Below are 25123 nucleotides of genomic sequence, written 5' to 3'. Positions count from 1 at the left end.
GGTTAGGTTTATGCCTAGTGTTAGAGACAGGATTCGGTTTAGGGGTGGGGTTAGGGTTAGAGTTAATGTTAAGGTTAGTGTAATGGTTAGGTCTAGTGATAGATTTAGGGTTAGGGTTACAGTTAGGTCTGTGTTAGGTTTAGGGCTATTGTTAGTGTTAGGGATAGGCTTATGGTTAGGGTTAGGGTTAGTTTTAGGGCTAGGGATAGAGTTAGTATTAGGACAAGGGTTAGTGTTAGGTTAGCGATACATCTAGGTTTAGGGTTAGGGTTAGGGCTAGGGTTAGGGTTAAGGTTAGGGCTAGGGTTAGGGTTAGTGTTAGGGCAAGGTTTAGTGTTTGGTTTATCATTACGGCTATTGTTAGGGTTTGGGTTAGGGCTAGGTTTAGGGTTAGGGCTAGATTTAGGGTTAATTTTAGAGCTAGGATTAGGTTTAGGTTTAGGGTTAGCCCTATGGTTAGGGTTAGGGTTAGTGTTAAGGTTAGTGTTAGTGTTAAGTTTTGTGTTAGGGTTTTAGTCAGTGTTAGGTTAGGGTTAATGTTAGGTTTACGTTTAGGGTTAGCATTAGGGTTAGGTTAGTGTTAGGTTGATGGCTAGTTTTACTGTTTGGGCTAGGTTTAGGATTAGGGTTAGTGTTAGTGTTATGCTAGGTTTAGGATTAGGGCTAGGGTTAGTTTTAGTGTTCAGGCTACGGCTAGGGTTAGGGTTAGGGTTAGGTTTAGTGTTCGGTTTAGGGCTAGTGGTAGTGTTAGGGCTAGGTTTAGTGTTAGGGTTATTGTTAGGATTACGGGTATGGTGAGGTTTAGGGCTAGGGTTATGTTTAGGGTTAAGGCTAGGGCTAGGGCTAGGGTTAGGTTAGGGCTAGGTTTAGTGTTACTGTTAGGGATAGTGTTAGGGTTAGTGTTAGGCCTAGGGTTAGGTTAGGGTTAGGGCTAGGATTAATTAGGGTTAGGTTTAGGTTTAGGGCTAGTGTTAGGGTAACTCTTAGGGCTAGGGTTACAGTTAGGGTTAGGGCTATTGTTATTACTAGGGCTAGGATTAGTATTATGGTTAAGGTTAGTGTTAGGGTTAGTCTAGTGTTAGGATTAGAGCTAGGTTTAGAGTTAGAGTTAGGGTTAGGGCTAGGATTAGGATTAGGTTTAGGTTTAGCATTAGTGCTAGGTTTAGAATTAGTTTTAGGGCTAAATTAGGGTTAGTTTTAGGTTAGGGCTATGGTTAGGGTTTGGGTTAGGGTTAGGGCTAGGGTGAGGGTTAGGGCTAGTGTTATGATCTGGGCTGGGGTTAGGGTTAGTTTAAGTTTTGTTAGGGTTAGGATAGTGTTAGGATTAGGGCTAGTTTAGGGTTAGGGTTAGTGTTAGGGTTAGGGGTAGTTTTAGTTTTAGGCCTACAGTTAGGGTTAAGGTTAGTGTCATGGTTATATTCTGGGTTAGGTTTAGGGCTAGGTTTCAGATTAGTGTTAGGGCTAGGGTTAGTGTTAGATTTAGCATTAGGGCTTGGCTTAGGCTTAGTGTTATTTGTAGGGTTAGGGTTAGTGTTAGGGTTAGGGCTAGTGTTAGTGTTAGGTCTAGGGTTAGGGTTCGGCTTATGGCTAGGTTTAGGGTTAGGGTTAGGGCTACGTCTATGTCTACAGCTAGGGTTATGATTAGGGCTAAGCCTAGTGCTATGGCTAGTGATAGACTTAGGGTTAGGTTTAGAGTTGGTTTAGGATTAGGGTTAGGGTTAGGGCTAAGGTTAGGGTTGGGGCTAGGGCTAAGTTTAGGGTTAGAGTTAAGGCTAGGGTTAGGGCTAGGGCTAGGGTTAGGGTTAGGGCTAGGGTTAGGTTTAGGTTTAGGGTTATCTTTAGGGTTAGGGTTAGTGTTACGATTAGGGTTAGGTTTAGGATTAGGTTTAGGGTTAGCGTTAGGGCTAGGGTTAGGGTTATGTTTACGGCTAGGCTTAGGTTTATGTTTAGGGTTAGCACTAGGGTTAGGGTTAGGGTTAGGGTTATCATTAGGGCTAGGGTAAGGTTTAGGGTCAAGTTTTGTTTAAGGGTTATGTGTAGTGTAATGTTAGTGTTAGGGCTAGGTTTAGGTTTATGGTTAGGGTTAGTGTTATGATTAGGGCTAGTGTTAATGTTAGGGCTAGGTTTAGGGTTAGGGTTAGTATTAGGGTTAGGGTCAGTGTTAGCACTAGGGCTAGAGTTATGTTTAGGGTTAAGGCTAGGGCTATTGTTAGGGTTTGGGTTAGGACTATGTTTAGAGTTAGAATTAGGTATAGGTTTGAGTTAGCATAGGGCTAATGTTAGGGTTAGAGTTATGGCTAGGATTAGATTTAGGTTTACAGTTAGTGCTAGGAGTAGGGCTAGAGCGAGGGTTAGGGTTAGGTTTAGGGTTAGGGCTAGGGCTAGGGCTATGGTTAGGGTTAGGTTTAGGGCTAGGGTTTTGGTTAGGGCTAGGGTTAGGGTTAGTGTTAGTGTTAGGGTTAGGGCTGGGTTAGGGTTCAGGCTAGTGTTATGATTAGGGTTGGGTTATGGTTAGGATTAGGATTAGGGTTAGTGTTTGGGCTACAGTTAGGGTTAGGGCTAGGGTTATGTTTAGGGTTAGGTATAAGTTTAGGTCTTAGGTTAGGGTTATGGCTAGTGTTTGGGTTAGGTTTAGGGTTAGACTAGGTCTATGTCTAAGGCTAGGGTTATGATTAGGGCTAAGCCTAATGCTAGGGCTAGTGATTGATTATGTTTGGGGTTAGCGTTGGTTTAAGGTTAGGGTTAGGGCTTGGGTTAGTGTTAGGGTTAGGGCTAGGGCTATGGTTAGGTTTAGGGTTAGGGCTACATTTTGGGTTAGGTTTAGGGTAGGGTTAGGGCTTGGTTAGCGCTATGGTTAGGATTAGGGTTAGGGCTAGGTTTAGGGTTAGGGTTAGGATTAGGGCTAGGGTTAGAATTGGGTTAAGGCTAGGGTTAGCGTTAGAACTAGGGTTAAGGTTAGGGTTTGCTTTAGCACTAAGTTTAGCTTTAGTGTTAAGGCTAGGGTTGGGTTAGGGCTAGGGTTAGAGCTAGTTTTCGGGTCAGGGCTAGTGTTATGGCTAGGGCTATTGTTATGACTAAAGCTAGGGTTAGGGTTAGGGATAAGGTTAGTGTTAGGGTTATATCTAGTGTAATATTAGGGCTAGGGTTAGGGTTAAGTTTAGGATTAGTGTTAGGGTTAGGGCTTGTGTTAGTGTTCAGGCTAGGTTTACGGTTAGTGTCAGTGCTGAGTTAGGGTTAGGGTTAGGGTCAGGATTAGGGCTATTTTTAGTTTTAGTTTTAGGGCTAGAGTTAGTGTTAGCATTAGGGCTAGGGTTAGAGTTAGGGTTAGGGCTAGGATTAGGTTTAGGTTTAGGTTAGAGCTAGTGTTAGGGTTAGGATTAAGGTGAGTTTTAGGGTTAGTGTTAGGGCTAGGGTTAGGTTAGGTTTAGTGTTAGGGCTAGTTTTAAAGTTAGTTTAAGGTCTAGGATTACGGTTAGGTTTAGTTAAGGGCTAGGGTTAGGGCTAGAGTTAGAGTGAGGGCTAGTGTTATGATCTGGGCTGGGGTTAGGGTTAGTTTAAGTTTAGTGTTAGGGTTAGTCTAGTGTTAGGATTAGGGTTAGGTTTAGGGTTAGGGTTAGTGTTAGGGTTAGGGGTAGTTTTAGTGTTAGGGCTATGGTAGGGTTAGGGTTAGGGTTATGTTTAGATTCTGGGTTAGGTTTAGGGCTAGGTTTCAGGTTAGTGTTAGATTTAGCATTAGGGCTAGGCTTAGGGTTAGTGTTAGGTTTAGGGTTAGGGTTAGTTTTAGTGTTAGGTCTAGGGTTAGAGTTAGGTTTATGGCTAGGGTTGGGGCTAGGGTTAGGGTTAATGTTAGGGCTACGTCTGTGTCTATGGCTAGGGTTATGATTAGGGCTAAGCCTAGTGCTATGGCTAGTGATAGACTTAGGGTTAGGTTTAGGGTTTGTTTAGGGTTAGGGTTAGGGTTAGGGCTAGGGTTAGGGTTAGGGTTAGGGCTAGGGCTAAATGTAGGGTTAGGGTTAAGGCTAGGGTTATGTCTAGGGCTAGTGTTAGGGATAGGATTAGGGCTAGGTTTAGGTTTAGGGTTATCTTTAGTGTTAGGTTGTGTGTTAGGGTTAATATTATGATTAGGGCTATGGTTATGATTAGATTTAGGGTTAGTGTTAGGGCTAGGGTTAGGGTTATGTTTACAGCTAAGATTAGGTTTAGGTTTAGGGTTAGCACTAGGGTTAGGGTTAGGGTTAGTGTTATCATTAGGGCTGGGGTTAGGGTAAGGGTCAAGTTTTGTGTTAGGGTCAGGTGTAGTGTAAGGTTAGTGTTAGGGCTAGGTTTATGCTTACAGTTAGGGTTAGTGTTAGGGTTAGGGCTAGTGTTAATGTTAGGGCTAGGTTTAGGGTTATGGTTAGGGCTAGGTTTAGGGTTATGGTTAGGGCTAGGGTTAGGTTAAGTTTAGGCCTAGGGTTAGAGTTAGGATTAGGTCTAGGGTTAGGGTTAGGGTTAGGGTTAGGTTTAGGTTTCGTGTTAGGACTAGATCTACATTTAAGGCTAGGATTATGTTTAGAGCTAAACCTTGTTGTAGGTCTAGTGATAGAATTAGGGTTCGGGTTACGGTTGCTTTAGTGTAAGGGTTAGGGTTAGGGTTAGAATTAGGTAGGTTTAGGGCTAGTGTTAGGTATAAGGCTAGTGTTAAGGTTAGGGCTAGGGTAATGGTTGGGGTAGTGTTATGATTATGGCTTGGTTAAGGTTAGGGTTTGCATTAGTGCTACAGTTAGGGTTAGGGTTAGGTCTAAGGTTAGGGTTAGGGGTAGGGGTAGGGTTAGCTTTAGTGTTAGGGTTAGGGCTTGTGTAAGGGTTGTGCTAAATTAGGGTTAAGGTTATTATTAGGGCTATGGTTAGGATTAGTGTTGGGGCTGGGGTTAGGGTTAGGGTTAAGGCTATGGTTATGGTTAGGTTTAGGGCTAGTGTTATGGTTAGAGTTATGGCTAGTGTTACAGTTAGGGTTAGTGTTAGGGTTGGGTTAGGGCTAGGGTTAGGGTTAGGGTTAGGGCTAGGGTAAGGGTTAGGGTTAGGGTTAGGGTTAGCATTAAGGATAGATCTATTGTTAAGACTAGGATTATGGTTATGGCTAAGCATAGCGCCTGGGCTAGTGATTGATTAGGTTTCTGTTAGGGTTGGTTTAGGGTTAGGTTTAGGGCTTGGGTTAGGGTTAGGATTAGGTCTAGGGCTATGGTTAGGGTTAGGTTTAGGGCTAGGGTTTGGGTTAAAGTTAGCGTTAGGGCTAGGGTTAGAGTGAGTGTTAGGGCTAGGGTTACGATTGGTTCTGCAACCCTAGTGTAGGAGACACAGCTTACGGGAGTTCTGCAGCTTGTGAGGAGGAATACGCAGTATGTTCTGTAGCCTGAGAGTTGGCAGACACAATATATGGTAGTTCTGTAACCTAGGGGTAGAGAGATACAGTTTACGGGAGTTCTGTAGCCTGATTGTAGCAGACAAAGTATATGGGAGTTCTGTAACCTTCGTGTAGGAGACACAGCTTGCAGGAGTTCTCCAGGTTGGAGAGGCATACGCAGTATACTGGAGTTCTGTAGCCTGAGAGTTGGCCAATGCCGTATACAGGAGTTCTGTAATCTAAGGTACAGTGATATAGTTTGCGGGAATTCTGTAGCCGAGGGGTAGAGAGAGAGTTTATGTGAGTTCTGAAGCCTGCATGTAGGAGGCACAGCTTACGGGAGTTCTGTAGCTTGGGAGTAGGTATAAGTTGTATACTGGAGTTCTGTAGCCTGAGATTTGGCAGATGCCGTACATGGGAGTTCTGTAATCTAAGGTAGAGAGATATAGTTTGCGGGAGTTCTGTAACCTAGGGTATAGAGACAGTTTACGTGAGTTCTGTAGCTTGAGTGTAGGAGACACAGCTTACGGCAGTTCTGTAGCTTGAGAATAGGCATACGCAGTATAAGTGAGTTCTGTAGCCTGAGAGTTGGCAGAAGCAGAGTACAGGAGTTCTGTAATCTAAGGTAGAGAGATATAGTTTACGGGAGTTTGTAACCTAGGGGTAGAGAGACACACTTTACGGGAGTTCAGTAACCTGATTGTAGCAGATGTAGTATAAGGGAGTTCTGTATCCTGAGTGGAGGAGATGCAGCTTACGGGAGTCTGTACTTTGGGAGTAGGCAAACACAGTACATGGGAGTTCTGTAGCCTGAGTGTAGAGAGACGCAGTTGATGGGAGTTCTCTAACCCTAGTGTAGCAGACACAGCTTTAGGGAGATCTGTAGCTTGGGAGTTGGGAGACACAGTATAAGGGAGTTCTGCAACCCTAGTGTAGGAGACACATCTTACGGGAGTTCTGTAGCTTTGGAGGAGGCATTCACAGTATACTGGAGTTCTGTAGCCTGAGAGTTAGCAGACACAGTATATGGGGGTTCTGTAACCTAGAAGTGGAGTACAGTACATGGGAGATCTGTAACCTAGGCTAGAGAGACACAGTTTAGTTGAGTTCAACAGCCTGAATGTAGGAGACACAGCTCATAGGAGTTCTTTAGCTTGGGAGTAGGTATATGCCATATACTGGAGTTCTGTATTCTGAGAGTTGGCAGACGCCGTATACCAGAGTTCTGTAACCTAGGGGTAGCGCATGCAGTACATGGGAGATCTGTAACCTAGCAGCAGAGAGACACAGTTTACAGGAGTTTTGTAGAAGGGAGTAGGCATACGCAGTATACTGGAGTTATGTAGCCTGAGAGTTGTCAGCCCCAGTGTTCAGAAGTTCTGTAATTTTAGGTAGACATATAGCTTACGGGAGTTCTGTAGCCTGAGGGTAGAAGACAAAGTTTATGGGAGTTCCGTAACCTTAGTGTAGAAGACACAACTTGTGGAAGTTCTGTAGCTAGGGAGTAGGTAAATGTAGTATACTGGAGTTCTCTATCCTGAGAGTTGGCAGACGCAGTATATGGGATTTCTGTAACCTAGGAGTAGAGTGCAGTACATGGGAGATCTGTAACCTAGGGTTACAGAGACAAAGTTTACAGGAGTTCTGTAGCCTGAGTGTAGCAGACACAGTATACGGGAGTTCTGTGTCCTGAGTCTAGGAGATGCAGCTTATGGGAGTTCTGTATTTTGGCAGTATTCAAATGCAGTACATGGGAGTTCTGTAGCCTGAGTGTAGAGAGATGGAGTTTATGGGAGTTCTGCAACCCTAGTATAGGAGACACAGCTTACTGGAGTTCTGTAGCTTGGGAGGAGGCATACGCAGTATACTGGAGTTCTGTAGCCTGAAAGTTGGCAGACGCAGTATATGGGAGTTCTGTAACCTAGGAGTAGAGAGTGCAGTACATGGAAGATCTGTAAATTAGGGGTAGAGAGACACAGTTTATGAGAGTTCTGTAGCCTGAGTGTAGCAGACACAGTATATCGGAGTTCTGTAACCTAGGTGTAGAGAGATACAGTTCACGGGAGTTCTGTAGCCCGAGGGTAGCAGACACAGCTTGCAGCAATTATGTACCTTGGGAGTAGGTAAACGCTGTATACTGTAGTTCTGTATCCTGAGAGTTGGCAGACACAGTATATGGGAGTTCTGTAACCTAGGGGTAGAGAGTGAAGTACACGGGAGATATGAAAACTTGGGGTAGAGTGACACAGTTTACATAGGTTCTGTAGCCTCAGGGTAGGAGACACAGCTTAAGGGAGTTCTGTAACCTAAGGGTAGAAAGTGCAGTACACGCGAGATCTGTAACCTAGGGGTAGAGAGACAGTTTATGTGAGTTCTGTAGACTGAGTTTAGGAGACACAGCCTACTGGTGTTATATAGCTTAGGAGTAGGAATATGCAATATAATTGAGTTCTGTAGCCTGAGAATTGGCAGATGCAGTATGAGGGAGTTCTGTTACCTAGGGGTAGTGCATTCACTACACAGGATATCTGTAACCTAGGACTAGAAAGACAGAGTTTATGGGAGTTCTGTAGCCTGAGAGTTGGCAGACGCAATGTACGGGAGTTCTGTAATCTAAGGTAGAGAGATACAGTTTACGGGAGTTCTGTAGCCCGAGCATAGCAGACACGGTTAGTGGGAGTTCTGTAACCTTAGTGTATGAGACACAGCTTGTGTGAGTTCTGTAAGCTAGGATTAGAAATTGCAGTACACGGGAGATCTGTAACCTAGGTCTAGAGAGACAGTTTACCTGAGTTCTGTAGCCTGAGTGTAGGAGACACAGCTTACAGGAGTTCTATAGCTTAGGAGGAGGCATACGCAGTATAAGTGAGTTCTGTAGCCTGAGAGTTGGCAGACACAGTATATGAGAGTTCTGTAACCCAGGGGTAGTGCATGCAGTACATGGGAGATCTGTAAACTAGGGGTAGAGAGACACAGTTTACATGATTTCTGTAGCCTGAGTGTAGCAGAGGCAGTATACAGGAGTTCTGTCACCTTAGTGTAGGAATCACAGCTTATGGGAGTTCTCCAGGTTGGGAGTGGCATATGAAGTATACAGGAGTTCTGTAGCCTGAGAGTTGGCAGACACAGTATATGAGAGTTCTGTAACCCAGGGGTAGTGCATGCAGTACATGGGAGATCTGTAAACTAGGGGTAGAGAGACACAGTTTACATGATTTCTGTAGCCTGAGTGTAGCAGAGGCAGTATACAGGAGTTCTGTCACCTTAGTGTAGGAATCACAGCTTATGGGAGTTCTCCAGGTTGGGAGTGGCATATGAAGTATACAGGAGTTCTGTAGCCTGAGAGTTGGCAGATGCAGTGTACGGGAATTCTGTAACATAGGATAGAGAGATACAGGTTATGGGAGTTCTGTAGCCTGAGTGTAGAGAGACGCAGTTCATTGGAGTTCTGTAACCTTAGTGTAGGAGACACAGCTCACGGGAGTTCTGTAGTTTGGGAGTAAGTAAACGCAGTATACTGCAGTTCTGTATCCTGAGAGTTGGCATACAAAGTATGAGGGAGTTCTGTAAACTACAGGCAGCGCATGCAGTATACAGGAGATCGGTAACCCAGGGGTAGAGAGACACACTTTACGGGAGTTCTGTACCCTGATTGTAGCAGATGTAGTATAAGGGAGTTCTGTATCCTGAGTGGAGGAGATGCAGCTTACAGGAGTCTGTACTTTGGGAGTAGGCAAACACAGTACATGGGAGTTCTGTAGCCTGAGTGTAGAGAGACGCAGTTGATGGGAGTTCTCTAACCCTAGTGCAGCAGACACAGCTTTAGGGAGATCTGTAGCTTGGGAGTTGGGAGACACAGTATATGGGAGTTCTGCAACCCTAGTGTAGGAGACACATCTTACAGGAGTTCTGTAGCTTTGGAGGAGGCATTCGCAGTATACTGGAGTTCCATTGCCTGAAAGTTGGCAGACCCAGTATATGGGAGTTCTGTAACCTAGGAGTAGAAAGAGCAGTACATGGGAGATCTGTAACCTAAGGGTAGAGAGACACAGTTTACGAGAGTTCTGTAGCCCGAGTGTAGCAGATGCAGTATATGGCAGTTCTGTAATCTAGGGGTAGAGAGATACAGTTTATGGGAGTTCTGTAGCCCGAGTGAAGCAGACGCAGTTAAAGGGAGTTCTGTAACCTAGGCGTAGGAGACTCAGCTTGTGGGAGTTCTGTACCTTGGGAGTAGGTAAATGCTGTATACTGGAGTTCTGTATCCTGAGAGTAGGCAGACGCAGCACATGGGAGTTCAGTAACCTAGGGGTAGAGAGTGCATTACAGGGGAGATCTGTAAACTTGGGATAGAATGACACAGTTTACATGAGCTCTGTAGCCTCAGTGTAGGAGACACAGCTTACGGGAGTTCTGTAACCTAGGGCTAGAAAGTGCAGTACACGGGAAATCTGTAACTTAATGGTAGAGAGACAGTTTATGTGAGTTCTGTAGACTGAGTGTAGGAGACACAGCCCACAGGCATTCTGTAGCTTAGGAGTAGGCATACGCAGTATAAGTGAGTTCTGTAGCCTGAGAGTTAGCAGACACAATATGAGAGAGTTCCGTAACCTAGGCATAGCACATGCACTGCACTGGAGATCTGTAAACTAGGGGTAGAGAGACACAGTTTACAGGAGTTCTGTATTCTGAGTGTAGCAGATGCACTATACGGTAGTTCTGTTACCTTAGTTTAGGAGACACAGCTTATGGGAGTTCTCTGGGTTGGGAGTGGCATATGAAGTATACAGGAGTTTTGTAACCTGAGGGTTGGCAGATGCAGTGTATGGGAGTTCTGTAATCTAGGGTAGAGAGATACAGTTTATGGGAGTTCTGTAGCCTGAGTGTAGAGCGATGCAGCTTACAGGAGTTCTGTAACCTAATGTAGAGAGATACAGTTTATGGGAGTTCTGTAGCCTGAGTGTAGAAAGACTTGAAGGAGTTGTGTAGCTTGGGAGTAGGTAAATGCAGTATACTGGAGTTCTACAGCCTGAGAGTTGTCAGTCGCAGTGTACCGGAGTTCTGTCATCTAAGGTAGAGACATATAGAGTGTAGCAGACACAGTTTATGGGAGTTCTGTTAACTGTGTGTAGTAGACACAGCTTATGGGAATTCTGTAGCCGGGGAGTAGGTAAACGAAGTATACTGGAGTTCTGTATCCTGAAAGTTGGCAGATACAGTATATGGCAGTTCTGTAACCTAGGAGTAGAGAATGCAGTGCATTGGAGATCTGTAACATAGGGGTAGAGAGACAGAGTTTATGGGAGTTCTGTAGCCTGAGTGTAGCAGACACAGAATACGCGAGTTCTGTTACCTTAGTGTAGGAGACACAGTTTATGGGAGTTCTGCAGGTTGAGAGTGGCATACACAGTATATGGCAGTTCTGTAGCCCTAGGGTTGGAAGAGGCAATGTACAGGTGTTCTGTAACCTTATGTAGAGAGATACAGTTTACGGGAGTTCTGTGGCCTGAGTGTAGAGAGACACAGATTGCATGAGTTCTGTAGCTTGGGGGTAGGCATACACATTATACTTTAGTTCTGTACCCTGAGGGTTTGCAGATGCAGTATATGGAAGTTCTGTAACCTAGGAGTGGAGAGATACAGATTACAGGAGTTCTGTAGCTTGGGAGTAGGTAACGCAGTATACTGGAGTTCTGTATCCTGAGAGTTGGCAGATGCAGTATATGGGGGTATGGTAACCTAGGAGTAGAGAGACAGAGTTTATGGGAGTTCTGTAGCCTGAGAATGGCAGACGCAGTTTATAGGAGTTCTGTAACCTTAGTGTAGGAGACACAGCTTATGGGAGTTCTGTAGCTTGAGAGTAGATAAACGGAGTATACTGGAGTTCTGTATCCTTAAAGTTGGCAGATTCAGTGTATGGCTATTCTGAAACTGAGGAGAAGAAAATGCAGTACATGGAAGATCTGTAACCTAGGAATAGCGAGACACAGTTTATGGGAGTTCTGTAGCTTGACTGTAGCAGACGCAGTATGCGGGAGTTCTGTTACCTTAGTGTAGGAGACACAGTTTACGGGAGTTCTGCAGGTTGGGAGTGGCATACGCAGTATACGGGAGTTCTGTAGCCTGAGAGTTGGCAGACTTCATATACAGGAGTTCTGTAACCTAGGGGTAGCGCATGTAGTACACGGGACATCTGTAACCTAGGTGTAGAGAAACACACTTAAAGGGAGTTCTGTAACCTGAGTGTAGAACACACATTATAAGGGAATTATGTATACTGAGTGTAGGAGATGCGTCTTATGGGAATTCTGTAGCTTGTTAGGAGACATATGCAGTATACTGGAGTTCTGTAGCCTGAGAGTTGGCAGACCCAGTATATAGGATTTCTGTAACCTAGTAGTAGAGAGTGCAGTACATGGGAGATCTGTAACGTAGGGGTGGAGAGACACAGTTTACATGAGTTCAGTAGCCTGAGTGTAAAAGACACAGCTTATTGGAGTTCTTTATCTTGGGAGTAGGTATAAGCAGTATACTGGTGTTCTGTAGCCTGAAAGTTGGCAGACGCAGTATATGGGAGTTCTGTAACTTAGGGATAGAGAGTGCAGTACATGGGAGACCTGAAAACTTGGGGTAGAGTGACACAATTTATGGGAGTTCTGTAGCCTGAGTGTAGGAGACACAGCTTACGGGAGTTCTGTAACCTAGGGGTAGAAAGTGCAGTATACGGGAGATCTGTGTCCTAGACCTAGAGAGACAGTTTACATGAGTTTTGTAGCCTGAGTGTAGTAGACACAGCCTACAGGAGCTCTGTAGCTTGGGAGTAGGCATATGCAGTATAAGTTAGTTCTGTAGCCTAGATTTGGCAGACGCCATATACAGGAGTTCTGTAACCTAGGGGTAGCACATGCAGTATACGGAATCTGTAACCTAGGGCTAGAGAGACACACTTTATGGGAGTTCTGTAGCCTTAGTGTAGCAGACACAGTATATGGGGTTTCTGTATCCTGAGTGTAGGAGATGAATCTTAGTGGAGTTCTGTATTTTGGGCATAGGCAAACAGAGTACATGGGAGTTTTGTATCCTGAGTGTAGAGAGACACCGTCTATGGCAGTTCTGCAGCCCTAGTGTAGGAGACACAGCTTACAGGAGTTCTGTAGCTTGGGAGTAGGCATAAGCAGTATACTGGAGTTCTATAGCCTGAGAGTTGGCATACGCAGTATCTGGGACTTCTGTAACCTAGGGGTAGAGTGTGGGGAGCAACTGGGAGCAACTCGGACTAGACTAAGTTACTGGAATTAAGACTTATTCTATGCATCTGCTCTCCCACAATATGGCGCTGGGAGAGGAGGAAACAGCTTCTACACAGCTGCCTCCAGTTCAACCAATAAACTGTAGGACCTGCTCCTGATTGGAGGAGAGCAGCATACTCAGCGTGTGGGTAGCAGAGTTGGGATTGGTGGAAGAGGACTATAAAGGAGGAGAGAGACAACACACCAGGAACATCTATCTGAAGGAACACCTGTGCAGCCCCCAAGAGAGCCGGCGATGTGCCGCTCCCCCACGGAATTGGGGAAAGTGGCAGGGGGAACCACCCTTCCACGGAGGTGGAAGGGATGGTAGCCAACCTGGGAAGAACCAGCAGCAAACCCGGGAAGGGCCGAGCAGACAAAAGAACAGCGCAGGGTCCTGTGTCGTTCCTCCACGAAGATGGGGAGCGACAGTAGAGTGCACAGTATATGAGAGATCTGTAAACTAGGGGTAGTGAGACACAGTTTAGGTGAGTTCTGTAGCCTCACTGTAGGAGACACAGCTTACAGGAGTTATGTAATGTAGGGGTAGGAAGTCCAGCACTTGGGAGATATGTAACCTAGGGGTAGAGTGACAGTTTACGTGAGTTCTGTAGCCTGAGTGTAGGAGACACAGCATACAGAAGTACTGTAACTTGGGAGTAGGCATACGTAGTATAAGTGAGTTCTGTAGCCTGAGAGTTGGCAGACGCCCTATGCAGAAGTTCTGTAACCTAGGGGTACTGTATGCAGTATACGGGAGATCTGTAACCTAGGGGTAGAGAGACACACTTTAAGGGAGTTCTGTAGCCTGCATGTAGCAGATGCAGTATATGTTAGTTCTGTACCCTGAGTGTAGGAAATGTGGCTTACGGGAGTTCTGTAGCTAGGGAGGAGGCACACGCAGTATATATGAGTTCTGCAACCTAGGAGTAGGGAGTACAGTACAAGGGAGATCTGTAACCTAGGGGTAGAGAGATACCATTTACGTGAGTTCAGTAACCTGAGTGTAGGAGACACTGATTACAGGAGTTCTTTAACTTGGGAGTAGGTATAAGCAGTATACTGGAGTTCTGTAGCCTGACAGTTGGCAGATGCCATATACGGGAGTTCTGTAACTTAGGGGTAGCGCATGCAGTACATGGGAGATCTGTAACCTAGGAGTAGCAGACACAGTTTATGCGAGTTCTGTAACCTTAGTGTAGGAGACACAGCTTGCGGGAGTTCTCCAGGTTGGGAGTGGCACACGAACTATACAGGAGTTCTGTAGCCTGAGAGTTGGCAGACGTAGTGTACGGGAGTTCTGTAACCTAATGTAGAGAGATACAGTTTACGGGAGTTCTATAGACTGAGTGTAGGAGACGCAGTTAATGGAAGTATGTAACCTTAATGTAGGAGACAAGCTTATGAGAGTTCTGTAGCTTGGGAGTAGCTAAATGCAGTATACTGGAGATCTGTATCCTGAGAGTTGGCAGATACAGTATATGGGAGTTCTGTAACCTAGGGTTAGAGAGACAGAGTTTATGGAGGTTATAGCCTGAGTGTAGCAGACGTAGTTTATGGGAGTTCTGTAACCTTAGTGTAGGAGACAAGCTTATGGGAGTTCTCCAAGTTGGGAGTGTCATATGAAGTACACAGGAGTTCTGTATCCTGAGAGTTGGCAGACCAATGTACTGGAGTTCTGTAACCTACGGTAGAGAGATACAATTTACAGGAGTTCTGTAGCCTGAGTGAAGAGAGACATAGCTTATAGGAGTTCTGTATCTTGGGAGTAGGCATTCACAGTATAGTGGGATTCTGTAACCTCAAAATTAGCAGACACAGTGTACGGGAGATCTGTAACCTAGAGGCAGAGAGACAGAGTTTACGGAAGTTCTGTAGCTGGAGTGTAGCAGACACAGTTTATGGGAGTTCAGTAACCTTGGTTTAGGAGACTCAGCTCACGGGAGTTATGTAGCAGGGTATGGGAGTTCTGTATCCTAGGGTAGAAAGTGCAGTATACAGGAGATCTGTAACCTAGGAGTAGAGAGACAGTTTACATGAGTTCTGTAGACTGAGTGTAGGAGACACAGCCTACAGGAGTTCTGTAGCTTGGGAGTAGGCGTACACAGTATAAGTGAGTTCTGTAGCCTGAGAGTTGGCAGATGCAGTATGAGGGAATTCTGTAACCTAGGGAAGCACATTCAGTACACAGGAGATCTGTAACCTAGGATTAGAGAGACAGAGTTTATGGGAGTTCTGTAGCCTGAGTGTAGCAGACGCAGTATATGGGGGTTCTGTTACCTTAGGGTAGGAGACACAGCTTATGGGAGTTCTGCAGCTTGGGAGTAGTTAAACGCAGTATACTGGAGTTCTGTATCCTGAGAGAAGGCAGACGCAGTATATTGGAGTTCTTTAACCTAAGGGTAGAGAGTACAGTACACAGGAGATCGGTAACCTATGGGTAGAGAGAAACAGTTTACGTGAGTTCTGTACCCTGATTGTAGGAGACACAGCTTATGGGTGCTCTCCAGGTTGAGAGTGGCACACACAGTGTACGGGACTTCTTTAGCCTGAGTGTAGAGAGATGCAGTTCATGGGAATTCAGTAACCCTAGTGTAGGAGACACAGCTTTAGGGAGTTCTGTATCTTGGGAGTTGGCAGACACAGTATATAGGAGTTCTGCAACCCTAGTGTAGGAGACACAGCTTACGGAAGTTCTGTAGCTTGGGAGTAGGTGTAAATGTATACTAGAGTTCTGTAGCCTGAGAGTTGGCAGACGCAGTATGAGGGAGTTCTGTTACCTAGGGGTAGTGCATGCATTACACAGGAGATCTGTAATCCAGGAGTAGAGAGACACAGTTTATGGGAGTTCTGTAGCCTGAGTGTAGCAGACACAATATTTAGGAGTTCTGTTACCTTAGTGTAGGAGACACAGGTTACGGGAGTTCTCCAGGTTGGGAGTGGCATATGCAGTATACGGGAGTACTGTAGCCTGAGAGTTGGCAGACGCAATGTATGGCAGTTCTGTAACCTAGGGTAGAGAGATACACTTTACGGCAGTACTGTGGCCTGAGTGTAGCAGGCACAGTTTATGGGAGTTCTGTAACCTTAGTGTAGCAGACACAGCTTGTGGGAGTTCTGTTCTTGGGAGTTGGTAAACGCAGTAAAATGGAATTCTGTAGCCTGAGAGTTAGCAGATGCAGTATATGGGAGTTCTGTAACCTAGGAGTAGAGAGTGCAGTACATGGGAGACCTGTAACCTAGGGGTAGAGACACACAGTTTACGTGAGTTCAGCAGCCTTAATGTAGGAGACACAGCTTACGGGAGTTCTTTAGCTTGGGAGTAGGTATAAGCAGTATACTGGAGTTCTGTAGCCTGAGAGTTGGTAAATGCCGTACACGGGAGTTCTACAACCTAGGGGTAGTGCATGTAGTATACTGGAGATCTGTAAACTAGGGGTAGAGGGACACATTTTAAGGGAGTTCTGTAGCCTGAGTGTAGCAGACACAGTATACAGGAGTTCTGTTACCTTAGTGTAGGAGACACAGTTTATGGGAGTTCTCCAGGTTGGGATTGGCATACGCAGTATATGGGAGTACTATAGCCTGAGAGTTGTCTGAGGAGTGTGCGGGAGTTCTGCAATATAAGGTAGAGAGATATATTTTATGGGAGTTCTGTAGCCTGAATGTAGCAGATGCAGTTTATGGGAGTTCTGTAACCTCAGTGTAGGAGACACAGCTTACGGGAGTTTCGTAGCTTGGGAGTAGGTAAACACAGTATACTGGATTTCTGTATCCAGGGAGTTGGCAGACGCAGTATGTGGGTGTTCTGTAACCTAGGTGTAGAGAGTGCAGTACACGGGAGATCAGTAACCTAGGGGTAGAGAGATACAGTTTATGTGAGTAGCCTGAGTGTAGGAGTCACAGCTTACAGGAGTTCTGTATCCTTAAGTTAGGGCTAGGGTTAGTGTTAGGGTTAGGGCTAGGGTGAGGGTTTTGTTTAGGGCTAGTGTTAGGGTTAGGGTTAGTGTTAGATTTAGGGTCTAGGTCTATCTCTAAGGCTAGGGTTATGATTAGGGCTAAGCCTAGTGCTGGAGCTAGTGATAGACATAGTGTCGGGATTAAGGTTGGTTTATGTTAAGTGTTAAGGTTAGGGTTAGGGTTAGGGTTAGATTTAGGGCTAGAGTTAGGGTTAAGGCTAGTGTTAGGGTTAGCTCCAAATTAGTGTTAGTGTTAGGGTTAGGCCTATGGTTAGGGTTAGGTTTAGGATGAGGATTAGTGTTAGGTTTAGCATTAGGCTAGGGGTAGGGTTAGAGTCATGTCTAGGGTTAAGGTTAGTTTTAGGGTTAGGTCTAGTGTTAGGATTAGGGTTAGGGTTAGATTTGGGGTTTGTGTTAGGGTTAGGTCTAGTGTTAATGTTAGGGCTAGGGTTAGGTTTAGGGCTATTTTTAGGGTTAGGGTTTGGTCTATTACTAAATCTAGGGATATGAAAAGGGCTAAGCCTAGTGCTAGGCCTATTGATAGACTGAGGGTTAGGTTTAGTGTTGGTTTAGGGTTAGGGTTAAGGTTAGGGCCAGGGTTAGGGTTAGGATTAGGACTAGGGTTAGGATTAGTGTTAGGGCTAGTGTTAGGGTTAGGGTTAGGGCTACGGTTAGGTTTAGGTTTAGGGTTAGTGTAAGGGTTAGGGTTAGGTTTAGGGCTAGGTTTATGGGTAGGGTTAGGGTTAGGGCTAGGTCTATGTCTAAGGCTAGGGTTATGATTAGGGCTAAGCCACGTGCTGGGGCTAGTGATAGACTTAGTGTTGGGGTTAAGGTTGGTTTAGGATAAGTGTTATGGTTATGGTTAGGGTTAGGGTTAGGTTTAGGTTTATGATTATGTTTAGGGTTAGCGTAAGGTTTAGGTTTAGGATTAAGCCTAAATTGGGGTTAGATTAGGGTTAGGGTTAGGGTTAGGGTCAAGGCTAAATTAGGGTTAGTGTTAGGGTTAGGGCTAAGGTTAAGGTTAGGGTTAGGGCCAGGGTTAGGTTTGGGTTTATCCTTAAGGCTTGGGTTAGAGTTAGGGTTAGGGTTAGGTTTAGGGTTAATGTTAGTGTTTAGGTTAGCTCTGGTTTTAGGCTTAAGGCTATGGTTAGGTTTAGGGTATGTATTAGGATTAGGGCTAGCATTAGCGTTAGGGCTAGGTTTAGGGTTAAGGTTTGGGCTAGGGTTAGGCTTAAGGATAGGGCTAGGGTTAGGGTTAGGGTTAGTGTTAGGGCTAGGGCTAGGGTTAGAGTTAGAGTTAGCCTTCAGGCTGCAGTTAGGGTTAGGGTTCGGCTAGGTTTAGAGTTAGGGCTAGTGTTAGGGTTAAGGCTAGGTCTATGTCTATGTCTAAGGCTAGGGTTATGATTAGGGCTAAGCCTAGTGCTAGGGCTAGTGATAGACTTAGGGTTAGGGTTACTGTTGGTCTTAATTTAGTGTTAGGGTTAGTGTTAGGGTTAGGGCTAGGGTTAGGGTTAGGGTCCGGTTTAGGGCAAGGGTTAGGGTTATTTTAGCTTTAGGGCTAGGGTTAGGATTAGGGTTAGGTCTATGGTTAAGTTTAGTTTTAGGGTTAGGTCTAGTGTTAGGATTAGGGTTAGAGTTAGGTTTAGGGTTTGTGTTAGGGTTAGGTGTAGTGTTAATGTTAGGGGGTTAGGTGTAGTGTTAATGTTAGGGCTAGGGTTAGGGGTAGGACTAGGGTTAGGGATAGGGCTGGTGTTAGGGTAGGATTAGGGTTAGGGCTAGGTCTATGTCTATGTCTAGGGTTATGATTACGGCTAAGCCCAGTGCAAGAGCTAGTGAAAGACTGAGGGTTAGTGTTAGTGTTGGTTTGGGATTAGGGTTAGGGTTAGGGTTAGGGCTAGGGTTAGGGTTAGGGCTAGAGTTAGGGTAAGGGTTAGGGCTACAGTTAGGGTTAGGTTTAGAGTTAGGGTTAGGGTTAGGGTTAGGGCTAGGGTTAGTTTTAGGGATAGGGTTAGAGCTAGGGTTAGTGGTAGGGTTAGGGTTAGGGCTAGGTCTATGTTTAAGGCTAGGGTTATGATTAGGACTAAGCCTAGTGCTGATGTTAGTGATAGACTTAGCTTTGGGGTTAGGGTTTGTTTGGGGTAAGTTTAGGGTTATGGTTAGGGTTAGGGTTAGGGTTAGGTTTAGGTTAGGGTTAGGGTTAGGGTTAGGGCTAAGTTTATGGTTAGGGTTAGCATTTCGGCTAGGTTTTGGGTTAGGGTTAGGGCTAGGGTTAGAGCTAGGTTTAGGGCTAGGTCTATGTCTAAGGCTAAATTTATGATTGGGCTAAGCCTAGTGCTAGGGCTTGTGATAGACTTAGGGTTGGGTTAGGGTTGGTTTACGGTTGTTTTTAGGGTTAGGGTTATGGCTAGGGTTAAGGTTAGTGCTAGGGCTAGGGTTAGGGTTAGGGCTAGGGTTAGCATTAGGGTTAGGGTTAGAGTTAGGGTTCCGGTCAGGGCTAGGGTTATGGTAAGTGCTAGTGTTATGATCAGGGCTAGGGTTAGGTTTAGGCTAAGGTTAGTGTTAGAATTATATCTAGTGTTAGTGTTTGGGCTTTGGTTATGGTTAGGGTTTGTGTTAGGGTTAGGGTTAGGGTTAGGGTTAGGATTAGGGCTAGGTTTAGGATTTGGTTTAGGGCTAGTGTTAGTGTTAGGGTAAAGTTTAGGGCTAGGTCTATATCTAAGGGCAGGGTTATGATTAGGGCATAGCCTAGTTCTAGGGCTAGTGATAGACTTAGCTTTGGGGTTAGGGTTGGGTTAGGGTTGGGGTTAGGGCTAGGGCTAGGGCTAGGGTTAGCGTTAGTCTCGACCTATGGTTAAGGTTAGTGTTAGGGCTAGGTTTAGAGTTGGGATTAGGACTATGGTTAGGGTTAGGGATAGGGTTAGGTCTAGAGTTAATATTAGGGTTAGAGCTAGTGATAGATGTAGGGTTGGGATTAGGGTTGTTTTAGGGTTAGGGTTAGGGTTAGGGTTAGTGGTAGGGTTAGGGCTAGGTTCAGGGTTAGGTTTAGGGTTAGGATTTGGGTTAGGGTTAAGTTTAGGGCTAGTATTAGGATTAGGGTTAGGGCTAGCACTAGTTCTAGGACTACAGTTAGGGTTAGGTGTAGGGCTAATGCTATTGTTAGTGCTAGGGTTAGGGATAGGGATAGTGTTAGGGTTAGGATTAGGGTTAAGGCTAGATTTAGGATAAGGTCTAGCATTAGCACTAAGGCTAGGGTTGGGTGGGAGCCAGGGTTAAAGTTAGGGTTAGGGTTAGGATTAGGGTTAGCACTATTTCTTGGGATAGTTTAGGGTTAGGGCTAGGATTTAGGCTAGGGTTAGGGTTAGGGTTAGGGCTAGGGCTAGTTCTAGATCTATGGTTAGGTTTAGGGTTAGGTTCAGGGTTAGTGTTAGGGTTAGGTTTAGGGTTAAGTTTAGGGTTCTTATTAGGATTTGGTTTAGGGCTAGGGCTAGTTTTAGGACTACAGTTAGGGTTAAATGTAGGGCTAGTGTTAGTGCTAGGGTTAGGGATAGGGATTGGGATAGGGTTAGCATTAGGGTTAAGGCTAGATTTAGGGTAAGGTCTAGCATTAGTACTGAGGCTAGGGTTGAGTTAGAGCTAGGTTTAGGGTTAGTGTTAGGATTAGGATTATTTGTTGGGTTTGGGATACGTGTAGGACTAGAACTAAGGCTAGGGTTAGGGTTAGGGTTAGGGCTAGGTTTAGGGCTAGGTTTAGGCTTAGTTTTAGGGTTAGTTTTAGTGTTACAGTTTGTACTAGAGCTAGGGTTAGGGCTAGGTTTAGGGTTAGGACTAGGGCTAGGTCTAGTGTCAGGGTTAGAGTTAATGCTTGTGTTTGGGTTAGGTCCAAGGCTAGTTCTAGGACTAGGGCTAGGGTGAGGGTTATTGTTAGGGTTAGGGCTAGGGTTAGGGTTAGGGTTAGCATTAGTGCTAGGGTTAGTGTTAGAGTTAGGTGTAGTGTTAGGATTAGGGCTAGTGTTTGATTTAGGGATTGTTTTAGAGTTAGGGCTAGTGTTAGTGTTAGGGCTAGCTTTAGGGTTAGGGTTAGGGCTAGGGTTAGGAATAAGGATAGGTCTAGCATTAGGTTTAGGGTTAGGGCTAGGCTTAGAGTTAGGGTTAATTGTGGTCTGGATTAGGGTTAGTGTTAGGGCTAGGGTTAGGGTTCTGGTTAACATTACGGCAAGGGTAGGGTTGGGGCTAGGGTTAGGGTTAGTGTTAGGGTTATGGTTACGGTTATGGTTACGGTTAGGTTTACAGTTAGGGCTAGTGTTATGGTTTGGGCTAGGGTTAGGAATAAGTTGAGGGACGGGGTAGGGCTAGGGTTAGTGTTTGGTTTAGGGCTACGTCTATGACTAAGTCTAGGGTTATGATTAGAGCTAAGACTAGTGCTAGGGCTAGTGATAACTTAGGGTTAGGGTTAGAATTGGCTTAAGGTTTCACGTTAGGTTTCAGGTTAGGGCTAGGGTTAGGGTAGGGCTAGGTTTAGGGTTAAGGTCAGGGCTATGGTAAGGGTTATGGTTCGGGTTAGGGCTTGGTTTAGGGTTAGTGTTAGGGCTAGTGTTAGGGTTAGTGTTAGCGTTAGGGCTAGGGTTAGGATTAGGTTTAGGGCTAGTATTATGGTTATGTTTAGGGTTAGGACTAGGTTTAGGGTTAGGGTTAGGGTTATTGCTTGGGTTAGTGTTAGGGCTAGTGTTATGATTATTTCTAGGGTTAGGGTTAGGGTAAGTTTAGTGTTAGGGTTAGTTCTAGTGATAGTGTTAAGGTTCCAGTTATTGTTAGGGTTAGTAATAGGGCTAGGGTAGGTTTAGGTCAAGGGTTGGGTTAGAGTTAGGGTTAGGGCTAGTGTTATGATTAGAGCTAGGATTAGGATTAGGTTTAGTATTAGGGTTAAGGTTAGGGTTAGGGATAGGGTTAGGGTTACAGTTAGGTCTAGGTCTATATCTAAGGCTTGGGTTATGAGTAGATTAAGCCTAGTGCGAGGGTAATGGTTAGGGTTAGGGCTAGGGTTAGAGTTAAGGTTAGAGTTTGGTTTAAGGCTAGGGTTAGGGGTAGGGTTAGAACTAGGGTTAGTTTTTGAGTTAGCATTACGGCTAATATTAGTGTTAGGATTAGGTCTAGGGTTAGGGTTAGGTTTAGGGCTAGGGTTAGTGTTGGTTTAGGGTTATGGTTAGGGTTAGGGCTTGGGTTAGGTTTAGGGCTAGGGCTAGGGTTAGTGTTAGGGTTAGGGGCAGGGTTACGTTTAGGCCTAGGGCTAAGGTTAGGGTTGTTTTTAGGGCTTTGGTTAGGGTGATATTTAGCGTTAGTGCTAGGGTGAGCATTAGGTTTAGGGCTAGTATTATGATTAGGGCTAGAGTTAGGGTTAGGTTTGTGTTAGGGTTAGGGCTAGTGTTAGTGTTAGGACTAGGCTTACAGTTACAGTTAGGGCTAGCTTTAGGGTTAGGGCTAGGGCTAGGGCTAGGGTTAGGTTTAGGGTTAGCGCTATGGTTATGGTTAGTGTTAGGGCAAGGGTTACGGTTAGGTTTAGGGTTAGCGCTAGTGTTAGGGCTAGGGTTAGGGGTAGGGTTAAGGCTAGGGTTAGGATTCGGGCTATGGTTTGGATTATGTCTAGTTTTAGGGTTAGGTTAGGGCTAGGGTTAAGGTTTGGGTTTGGAATAGGGTTACGGTTAAGGCTAGGGTTAGGGTTAGGGCTAGTGTTATGATCATGGTTTGGATTATGGCTAGTTTTAAGATTAGTGTTAGGGTTAAGTCTAGTGTTAGTATTAGGGCTATGGTCAGGGTTAGGGTAGTGTTAAGGTTAGGGCTAGTGTTAGTGTCAGGGCTAGTTTTAGGGTTATGGTTAGGGTTAGGGTTATTTCTAGGGTTAGGGTTTTACGGTTAGGGCTATGGTTAGGGTTATGGCTACTGCTATGATCAGGGTAAGGGCTCAGGTTAATGTTAGGTTTATCGTTAGGGCTAGGATTAGGCTTAGTGTTAGGTGTTGGGTTAGGTTCAGGTTTAGTGTTAGGTTTAAGGCTAGTGTTAGGGCTAGGTTTAGGGTTAGGGTTAGGGTTACGGCTAGGGTTAAGGTTAGGGCTACATCTGTGTCTTTGGCTAGAGTTATGATTAGGGCTAAGCTAGTGCTAGGGCTCGTGATAGACTAAGGTTTAGGGTTAGGGTTAGTTTAGGGTTAGGGTTAGGGTTAGGAATAGGGCTAGGGTAAGGGCTAGGGTTAGAGTTAGGGATCAGTTTAGGGCTAGCATTAGGGTTAGGGTTAGTGTCAGTGTTAGGGCTAGACATATGGCTAGGGTTAGGGCTATGGTTAGGTTTAGGTTTAGGGTAAAAATTAGGGTTAGGGTTAGTGTTGCGGCTAGGGTTAGTGTTAGTGTTAGGGCTAGGGTTAGGGTTAGGGGCTGTGTTATGATTACGGCTAGGGTTAGGATTAGGATTAGGTGTAGGGTTAGGGCTAGTGTTAGGGTTAGGGTTAAGGCTAGGGCTAGGGTTAGAGTTAGGGTTAGGGCTAGGATTTGGATTAGGTTTAGGTTAGGGCTAAGGTTAGGGTTAGTGTTAGGGCTAGGGTTAGGTTTAGGGTCAGCGTTACAGCTATGGTTAGGATTAGGGTTAGGGCTAGGGTTAGGCTTAGGTTTAGGGTTAGGGCTAGGGTTAGGGTTAGGGTTAGGTCTATTGTTATGATTAGGGCTAGGGTTAGGGTTAAGGTTAGGGCTAGGTCTATGTCTTAGGCTAGGTTTATGATTAGGGCTAAACCTAGTGCTAGGGCTCATGATAGACTTAGGGTTGTGGTTAGGGTTGGTTTAGTGTTGGGGTTATGGTTAGGGTTATGGCTAGGGTTAGGGTTAGGGCTAGGGCTAGTGTTTGGTTAGGGTTAGGGTTAGGGTTAGCATTAGGGTTAGGGTTAGGGTTAGATTAGGGCTATGGTTAGGTTTAGGGTCAGGGCTAGATTTAGGGTTAGGTTGCGGCTAGGGTTAGAATTAGTTTTCCAGTCAGTGCTAGGGTAGGATTAAGGCTAGTGCTATGATTAGGGCTATGGTTAGGTTTAGGGTTAAGGTTAGTGTTAGGATTAAGTCTATGGTTAGGTTTAGGGTCTGGTTTTTGTTAGGGCTTGTGTTAGGGTTAGGGCTAGTGTTATTGTTCAAGCTAGGCTTAGCTTTAGGGTTAGGGCTTAGGTTTAGTTTTAGGGTTAGGGCTAGGGCTCTTGTTAGAGTTAGGGTTAGGTCTAGGGTTAGGATTAGGATTAGTGTTAGGGCTATGGTTAATGTTAGGGTTAGCACTACATCTAGGGTTAGCGTTAGAGTTAGAACTATGTTAGAGTTAGGTGTAGGGTTAATGCTAGAGTTAGGGTTGGTTCTAGGGTTAGGTTTAGTGTTATGGCTAGGGTGTGGGTTTGTGTTAGGGCTATGGTTAGGGTTAGTGTTAGCATTACTGCTAGGGTTAGTGGTAGGGTTAGAACTAGGGTTACGGGTAGGGTTAGGACTAGGGTTAGGCTTAGAGTTAAGGTTAGGGTTAGTGTTAGGGTTAGGTTTAGGGCTAGTGTTATCATTAGGGCTAGGGTTAGGATTAGGATAAGGATTAGGGTTAGGGTTAGGGCTAGGTCTATGTCTAAGGCTAGAATTATGATTAAGGCTAAGCCTAGTGCTAGGGCTAGTTATAGACTTAGGGTTGGGGTTAGGGTTGGTTTAGGGTTAGCACTAGGGTTAGGGTTAGGGTTAGTGTTAGCATTAAGGCTACAGTTAGGGTTAGGGTTAGGGCTAGGTTTAGGTTAGGGTTACGGCTACGGTTAGAGTTAGTGTTCAGGATAGGGCTAAGGTTAGGGTTTCATCTAATATTATGATTAGGGCTAGGGCTAGGGTTAGGTTAGGGTTACGGCTAGGGCTAGGTTTAGGGTTAGGGCTAGGGCTAGGGTTAGGGTTGTTGTAGGGCTAGGGTTATGCTTAGGATTAGGGCTAGGGTATGGGTTAGCATTACGGCGAGGGTTAGGATTAGGTTTAGGGTAGAATGAGGGTTAGGGTTAGGTTTAGGGCCAGGGTTAGTGTTAGGTTTAGGGTTAGGGATAAAGTTAGTGTTAGGGCTAGGGTTAGAGTTATAGTTAGGGCTAGGGTTTGTGTTAGGGTCAGCGTTATGGCTAGGGTTAGGGTTAGGGCTAGGGCTAGGGCTAGGGTTAGGCTTAGTGTTAGGGTGAGGCTATGGTTAGGGTTAGGGCTAGGTTAGGGTTAGGGATAGTGTTATGATTAGGGCTAGGGTAGCATTAGGTTTAGGGTTAAGGTTAGGGCTAGGGTTAGGGTTAGGGTGAGGGCTAGGTCTATGTCTTAGGCTAGGGTTATTATTAGGGCTAAACTTAGTGCTAGGGCTAGTGATAGACTTAGGGTTGGGGTTAGGGTTCATTTAGGGTTTGGGTTAGGGCTAATATTTGTGTTAGGGCTAGGTTTAGGGTTAGGTTTTGTGTTAGGGTTAAGGTTAGGGCTAGGGCT

Source organism: Oryctolagus cuniculus, chromosome 18 (assembly GCF_964237555.1).
Source record: "Oryctolagus cuniculus chromosome 18, mOryCun1.1, whole genome shotgun sequence".
Lineage (NCBI taxonomy): Eukaryota > Metazoa > Chordata > Mammalia > Lagomorpha > Leporidae > Oryctolagus > Oryctolagus cuniculus.
This window is presented reverse-complemented; position numbering follows the sequence as displayed.